Below are 9,250 nucleotides of genomic sequence, written 5' to 3'. Positions count from 1 at the left end.
CCTTACTGAAGTATCTCAAAATATGCATGGATCTCTCTGTAGCATCAAGTTTACATGGCATGGAAATAACAGGAGAACAGGGACTAAAATCAGCAACATCACGATGCCTAGTTTGCATGCTTGTGCTAGTCACCACATTGATCACAAAAATACATGGTAAGCACCTCTGTAAAGAATACATAGCATAGATCAAAACACATGAAGATATCAACCTCATAGGATGCACACATCAATCATGGCAAAAATGACAAATGAGCTCGTTCTGTTAACACACAGCAGAAAACATTATGAAGCACTCTTACAATGATGATTCGGGCATCTAGATGACCTCAAATGAATATGATGAAATGGAATGAAATGATCTACTCGTCGATACGAACAATTTGACATATTACACGCACAAAACGGAGCTACGGATGGAGAGATACGGCATGACGAACATGGCATGAAAATTACAGAATCTGGGGACTTAGCAGATTTCGGGGGGAAAGTCAACCTTCGGCACGGATTCCGAGGATCGACGGAGAACTCGCCGGAGTTGCGGGGAAGACACCGGGGAAGGCCGGAGATGGCGGATCCGGGGCTCCTCCGGCCGGATCTCGCCGGATCCGGTCCGGGTCGAGGCGAAGGGGCGACGGGGAGGCGACGGGGAGGCGACGGGGAGGCGCGGCCATCGGGCGGCGTGGACACCGGCGACGGGCGGCCGGAGCGGCTCCTTTGGGCGCCGGCGGAGGAGCTCCGCGGAGATGGCAGGGAGGCGCGGGGGCGGCGAGCGCGGGCTCGCGCGGAGCCGGCGGAGGCGGCGGAAGGCGGCGAACGGGCTGGCCGGGCGGCGAGGTCGGCGCCGGCGGCGAGGGAGACAGGCGGCGGCGCGGATGGGCTGGCGGCGGCGGAAGCCGGGCCGGGCGGAGGCGGCGCGAGGGCCCGCGCGGGCCCCGGATGGGCTCCGCGGGCCGCGGCGGCGGGGAGGGCGTGGGAGGCCAGGTGGCGCGGCGCAATTGGTCGGGGCAGCGGCTGGACATGTCCGGGCGGCGGGCGGACAGATCCGGCGCGCGAGGAGGGAGAGGGCTAGGGTTTCTGGCAAGATTTTGGGGGAGGGGGCTAATTTATAGGTAGAGGGAGCTAGGAGAGTCCAAATGAGGAGCGGTTTTCGGCCACGCGATCGTGATCGAACGACCCAGAGCATGGAGGGGAGTTAGATGGGTTTTGGGCCACTTTGGAAGGGGTGTTGGGCTGCACACGAAAGAGGGCTTTGCGGTTACCCGGTTAACCGTTGAAGTATCAAACGACCTCCAAATGGCACGAAACTTGACAGGCGGTCTACCGGTGCTATACCAAGGCCACTTGGCAAGCCTCGGGCCATTCTGAGAAAGTTTAATACCCGCACACAACGAGAGACGAAAGGGGAACGCTGGAGGACATAGGAGCGCCGGATTGCAAAACGGACAACGGGGAAAAGGCTCGGATGCATGAGACGAACACGTATGCAAAATGAAATGCACATGATGACATGACAAAATGCAACACGCAAGCAAAAGACATGGAAACGACGGCGAATAAATGACAGACACCTGGCGCATCGGATCCGGGGCGTTACACACTATTGTCATATTATATCATGGTTGTTTTGACAACGTGTTGTTGTTTGAGATATTTTATTATTGCTTGCTAGCTGATTATGTCATTGATATGAGGCATTATAATCTTTAAATGTTATTGTTGACATGGTTAGTTATAATGTTGGATGAAAACCTAGGTGTTGTTTAAGCTTATTTATACAAACAAGAGCAAAAGAGTTCGTAAAAGTTTTTCTTTCTCACTTTCAGTTTATCAATTGAATTGCTTGAGGACAAGCAAAGGTTTAAGCTTGGGGGAGTTGATACGTCTCCAATGTATCGACTTTTTCGCATGCTTTTCCTCTTATTTTGGACTCCAATTTGCATGATTTGAATGAAACTAACCCCGGACTGACGTTGTTTTCAGCAGAACTACCACGGTGTTGTTTTTGTGCAGAAATAAAAGTTCTCATAATGGAACGAAACTTTTCGAGGATTTTTTATATCAATAATAAGAATTTCTGGAGCCAAGACCTGCAGGAGAGGGGCACTTGGGTGGGCACAACCCACCAGGGCGCGCCCCCTCTCCTGGCGCGCCCAGGTGGGTTGTCCCCACTTGGTGGCCCCGCAGACGACCCCTTGATACTATAAAATCACATATTTCTAGAAAAAAATCAGGGAGAAAAATTATCGCGATCCACGAGACAGAGCCGACGCCAAGCCCTGTTCTTCCTCGGGAGGGCAGATCTGGAGTCCGTTTGGGGCTCTGGAGAGGGGGATCTTCGTTCCTCGTCATCACCAACCCATCTCCGTCGCCAATTCCATGATGCTCCCTATCGGGAGTGAGTAATTCCTTCGTAGGATCGCTGGTCGGTGTGGAGTTGGATGAGATTCATCATGTAATCGAGTTAGTTTTGTTAGGGCCTGATCCCTAGTATCCACTATGTACATAGATTGGTGTTGCTATGACTTTGCTATGCTTAATGCTTGTCACTTTGGGCCCGGGTGCCATGATTTCAGATCTGAACCATTTATGAGTTCATCATTATAACCATGTTTTAGATCTGATCTTGCAAGTTATAGTCACCTACTAGGGTTATGATCCGACAACCCCGGAGCGACAACAACCGGGCCCACTCTCGGTGATGACCGTAGTTTGAGGAGTTCATGTATTCACTATGTGTTAATGCTTTGTTCTAGTTCTCTATTAAAAGGAGGCCTTAATATCCCTTAGTTTCCAATATGGACCCCGCTGTCACAGGAGGGTAGGACAAAAGATGTCATGCAAGTTATTTTAATAAAGCACGTATGACTATATACGGAATACATGCCTACATTATATCGATGAACTGGAGCTAGTGTTGTATCGCCCTAGGTTATAACTGTCACACGATGAATATCATCCAACAAGTCACTGATCCAATGCCTATGAATTTATCATATATTTTTCTAGCTAAGTTACTATTGCTACTGCTATCGTTACTGGTACAATATCATTGCTACCACTGTTACTGTTACCGTTACTACTGTTGTATCATCAAAACTATCATACTACTGTGCTACTAATCACTTTGTTGTAGATAATTAGTCTCCAGGTGTGGTTGAATTGACAACTCAGCTGCTAATACCTTGAAATATTCTTTGGCTCCCATTGTGTTGAATCTATAAATTTGGGTTAAATACTTACCCTCAAAAACTGTTGCGATCCCCTATACTTGTGGCTTATCAAGACCTTTTTCTGGCGCCGTTGTTGGGGAGCATAGCTATATTTGTTGAGTCACTTGGGGTTATTATAAATTTATCACTATGAAGAATCTCAAGGATGCTAAGACTAAGATATTTCCCTCAAAGACGAGGGGAGGTAAGGAACTGCCATCCAAGACTTGTAGGAGAGGGGCACCTGGGTGGCCACAACCCACCAGGGTGCGCCCCGCTCTCCTAGCGCGCCCAAGTGGGTTGTCCCCACCTGGTGGCCCCGCAAACGACCCCCCTGATACTATAAAATCACATATTTCCAGAAAAAAATTAGGGAGAAAGAATTATTGCGATCCACAAGACTGAGCCGCCACCAAGCCATGTTCTTCCTCGGGAGGGCAGATCTGGAGTCCGTTGGGGGATCTGAAGAGGGGGGGTCTTCGTTCCTCATCATCACCAACCCATCTTCATCGCCAATTCCATGATGCTCCCCACCGGGAGTGAGTAATTCCGTCGTAGGATCGCTGGTCGGTGACGAGTTGGATGATATTCATCATGTAATCGAGTTAGTTTTGTTAGGGTCTGATCCCTCGTATCCACTATGTTCTTAGATTGATGTTGCTATGACTTTGCTATGCTTAATGCTTGTCACTTTGGGCCCGGGTGCCATGATTTTAGATCTGAACCATTTATGAATTCATCATTATATCCATGTTTTAGATCCGATCTTGCAAGTTATAGTCACCTACTACTGTTATGATCCGACAACCCTAGAGTGACAACAACCGGGCCCACTCTCGGTGATGACCGTAGTTTGAGGAGTTCATGTATTCACTATGTGTTAATGATTTGTTCTGGTTCTCTATTAAAAGGAGGCATTAATATCCCTTAGGTTCCAATATGGACCCCACTGCCCCGGGAGGGTAGGACAAAAGATGGCATGCAAGTTCTTTTAATAGAATACGTATGAATATTTACGGAATACATGCCTACATTATATCGATGAACTGGAGCTAGTGTCGTATCACCCTAGGTTATAACTGCCACATGATGAATATCATCCAACAAGTCACCGATCCAACGCATACGAATTTATCATATATTGTTCTTGCTAAGTTACTATTGCTACTGCTATCGTTACTGCTACAATATCACTGCTACCACTCTTACTGTTACTGTTACTAATACTGCTATCATCAAAACTATCATACTACTGTGCTGCTAATCACTTTGCTGCAGATAATTAATCTCTAGGTGTGGTTGAATTGACAACTCAGCTGCTAATACCTTCAAATATTCTTTGGCTCTCCTTGTGTCGAATCTATAAATTTGGGTTAAATACTTACCCTCGAAAACTGTTGTGATCCCCTATACTTGTGGGTTATCACCAAGAACATAGAGTGGTGTAGCCGTGGTCGAGGTAGCCATGCGAGACGCCGTGGTCGATGTCGAGTCGAGGTCGCCGATGTTGAGGTAGTGACCATGGAGCCGCGAGCGCAAGGAGGCATCGAGTTAGTAATTGACCAGTGGTGTCGAGGTAGTGGTCCGTCGGGAAGAAGAGGGTGTTGGTGAGGCATGTGTCGGGTTTGCTAAGCCCGGGGACACGTCGTGGGCGAAGGCACACGTCGGTGTTTCCAGCACTAGGCATGCGTAGACGGACGAATTTAACGTTGAGGAGGTGATGCTCCAGGCTTGCCAGACCCGGGACACGTCATGGACAAGGGCACACATCGGCGTTAACAACACTAAGCAGACGTAGAAGGGGGCCTGCACAAGCTATAGGACATTTCTAAGGGGCCAACAGAGGACAATAAGTTTACCCATGGGTGATGAGGTCAAATTACATAGATGAGTAATGATGGACACTCGAGTGCGATAATTCTGCGCTCTACAGATCACATAGCTAAAGAAACCAACTGTGTACAATAATGTTGAAAGATTGCTGTCGAGTCAGCAATATAAATCATTTGTGATGAGATCGACAGGGGAAACACATTCGAGAATGGTAAATAAAAATAAGAGTCCACTGAGGTCCAGATATTAATCATCAATTGCATATTCAGGTCAAAATAGTACTACCAATATAGGAGTCTCATACGATGTCATTTCCACGATTATACTACAAAAGCCCGAAATATTACAAGGATCAAATTCCAAAGTTAGAAGGCTCAAATTTGAAGATTACAATATTCAAACTGCTATTAATAATGAAATTCAGCACATGTAGCTGCAGACGCCCGCGCTGATCAGCTGAACATGGACATATGAGAGGTTCAAACTGACATTACAACTTGTTTCAAAACTCAACATTTCTGCAAAGGCATCAACCACTGAAAAGTCATGTATGGGCTTGACATAATGACTTCTGATTAATCTGTCAACTGAACTTCCAAAATGAAATTCAGCTTCTGCAGAGCCTTTTCCATTCTACTGTAGCCTACGGCGCTGATCAACAAACCATTCAGTTTTGGGAAATAAAAATAGGGCAAACCTCATTACGTTTAGCACCCGTGATATCACAACAAAGAACCTGACGAATATAATCTCCGATAAGGTCCCTCGGTAGGAGTTCAAAGTAATTTATCACAGATGTAGTTCAAGGCATTCGATGTGATTATTATATTGTATCACATTATCTACTACCGGGTCTAATCTTTTCTACAAAAGAAGAGAACGTATTAGTGCCTACATGCATTTTTGAACACTATAGGCCTCTCAGATTTGCAGGATTTCTAAAATACACGAAAACTATCGCTTCGCTCCTCCCCGAAATCACGTTGATTATTACTTCCTCGCCCGCACTTCCTTTTTTCACGCTGAATTAATTACATGCACGCCCGCACTTTCCTATTTTTTGCAGTTACTAAGAACCATCCAAAAATAGAGCAGGTTGGGCAAGAAAAATTGCATGCGGGGGACTCGAACTCAGCACCTGTGACATGTAGCTAAGGAAGACCTCAATCCACTAACCAATCCACACTGTCTAGGTACGTGTGAAGTTGGATAAAGCTAAACTATTTGATCATGATATTTACTATTGTATCTCCTACAAAATATACATTTCCCCTTTTTAATTCCATGAGTTTTCTCTAGTTTATCGTTGTTGTTCCACTTTATGATGGAAGTAGGTATCTCCGCCAACACTCGGATGACCACGCAGATGATTTTGGTGATGTGACCAACGATTCTTCTAAAGAATATTCAGTCAGAGAGGTAGGAGATGTTGACTAAGGGAAGGTGGTAGGTCATCTCTGAAAGACGGTAATTTTTGGGCCGCAAACATGATAATTTACATACAAATACCGTGATAATTTTAGCCCGAGGTGAAAGAAGTTGTTGAAATATACCAACCGATAATTTGTATGTGAATAGCCTGGTAATTTTTGCACCACAGACTTGATAACTTACATGCAAACACGATGGTAAATTTTAAACCAGAAGAAGTTGATAAAATGTACCCCGGTAATTTCTGTGTGAATATCATGATAATTTATGCACCGAAAACATGATAACTTTCCCCTTCGCCGGGGGCAGGGGTTTTGATGAAATATGCCCTCGATAACTTTTTTGTAAATATGATGATACTTTACACATCACTACCCGGATAACTTACATACAAACATCGTGGTAAGTTTTTATCGGGGTGAGGGGTGTTGAAACACACAACCCGGTAACTTTTGAGTAAATAGCATGGTAATATACACACCACATACCTGATAACTTAATTACAAACTCTGTGATAACTTATGACTCGGGAGGAACAGTGTTTGAAAACATAACATGTAAGTTCTGTATAAATAACATGGTAAAATATGCACAACAAAGTTGATAACTCACATACAAACACTGGGTAACTTTTTGAGCCCAAAATATTTCATCAAAACGCCGTGGTTGATGAAATATCCCCCTGGTAACTTTTATGTGAATAACATGGTAACTCATACATCGCATACCAGATAACTTATGTACATCGGTTCTGATAACTTTGGCATGGGGGGAGGGGTTGATGAAATATCCCCTCGGTAAATAGCATGGTAACTCTCACACCGCAAAACTGATAATTTATGTGCCTCGGTCCCAATAACTTTGGCGAGGGGTTGTTTAAACACCCCCCCCCCCTCTCGATAACCTTCGTGTAAATAGTTTGGTACTCTACGCATACGTGATAACTCACACACAAAAACCGCGGTAACTTTAACCCGAGCTCATAAGAAGGTTGGAGAAACCAGGTTATGCCTCGATAATATCTGTGTAAACAACATGGTAACATATGTAGCACATGCGTGATAACTTACTTAGCCCAAGAGTGGTAAGTTTTGATCCAGAAAAAATCATCGGAGCATATCAACATGGGATCTAGTCTCAACGCTCACGTCGTGACAGAATTTTGTGTGAAAACGGATTTTCGATCGGACCGGCAGTTTTGAGCTAAAAAACATTTTGAAATTTTGAAACAGAGGAAAATCTAGGATGACATTAGCTATTCTGTCCTCTAGTTCATTTGCATGTGGGGAGAAGGTTGGAGGACCATTTTTATGCCCCAGTAATTTCTATATAAACAAGAAGTAACTTAGTTGCACAGCCGTCATAACTTACTTAGCCTACGCCTGGTAACTTTTGACCCGAAAAAAAGTCGTTGGAACATATCGATATGTGATCTATTTTTGAAGGTCTCATCGCGACAAATCTTTTTATGTGAAAACGATTATTCAACCTGACCAACAGTTTGATCTACAAAACATTTTGAAGTTTTGAAATAGAGGGGAATCTAGGATGACATCAGTTATTTTGTCTTATAGTTCCTTTGCACGTGGGGAGAAGGTTGGTTGACCATTTTTATGCCCCGGTAATTTCTATATAAACAAGACAGAAACTTATAAACCAGAGCATGATAACTTACTTAGCCTGGACGTGATAACTTTTGACCCAAAAAAAAGTCGTCAGATCATATTAATATGGAATCTTGTTTCAAAGTTCTTTTTGCGACGAATCTTTTATATGAAAATGGTTTTCCAATCGGAGCGGCGGTCTGAGCTACAAAATATTTTGAATTTTGCATTGGGAATAATCTTTAATGGCATCATCAATTTAGTTTTTTCTACATGTATATGAATAGAGTTGCTAGTTAAGTGCTAGTGGATAGTGGACACGCACAAAAAAAATAAATAAGATGAAGCTAATGCATGTATGCAAGCTATGAAAGGGAGGAATCGTGCGGATCTGTTCCTTGACTTCCAGTCGATTGGAAGTTATCATTGTCCATCATACGCATCAAAAACTCCCATGGTGGTTCGTTCTCTAGACATAGAGAAAGATTCATTCGGGCAAAGGGATGATGGAGAAGAGGTGTTGGGATCTGAAGTTCCATACCACAGTGTCGTTGGAGTGCTTATGTATCTTACAAATTGCAAGATATTGCATTTGCAATGAATCTACTTGCTAGACACAGTGCAGCTCCCACCAAACGTCATTGGTCCGGAATGAAGAATATCTTTCGATATCTCCAAAGCACAAAGGATCTTGGCTTATTTTTCCAGTTCCAGATAAACCAGGACTCTGATATGATTGGATACACAAATGTTGGTTATTTATTGGATCCCCATAATGTCAGATCATAGGCCGACTTTGTGTTCCTACATGGTGGTGCTGTTATATCATGGAAGTCTTTAAAATAGAATCTGATGGCAACATCTACCAATCATTTTGAAATAGTTTCATTATTTGAAGCAACATGTGAACGTGTATGGCTTCGCAGAATGATAAACCACATACAACAGTCATGTGGAATTGGTTCGATAGAATCACCTACCATTATATATGAAGATAATGCGGCATGTGTCGCACAAATGCAAACATGATACATCAAGAGCAATATCACTAAGCGTATTTCTCCTAAGTGGGTTTTCTCATGATCTTCAGAAAAGTGGGGAAATAAACATCTTGCAAGTTAAATTATGCAACAATCTTGCTGATTTATTTACCAAGCCTCTATCAAATTC

Source organism: Triticum dicoccoides, chromosome 4B (assembly GCF_002162155.2).
Source record: "Triticum dicoccoides isolate Atlit2015 ecotype Zavitan chromosome 4B, WEW_v2.0, whole genome shotgun sequence".
NCBI classification, from domain to species: Eukaryota; Viridiplantae; Streptophyta; class Magnoliopsida; order Poales; family Poaceae; genus Triticum; species Triticum dicoccoides.
The sequence above is the reverse complement of the archived record's forward strand: the minus strand, read 5'-3'. Positions refer to the sequence as shown.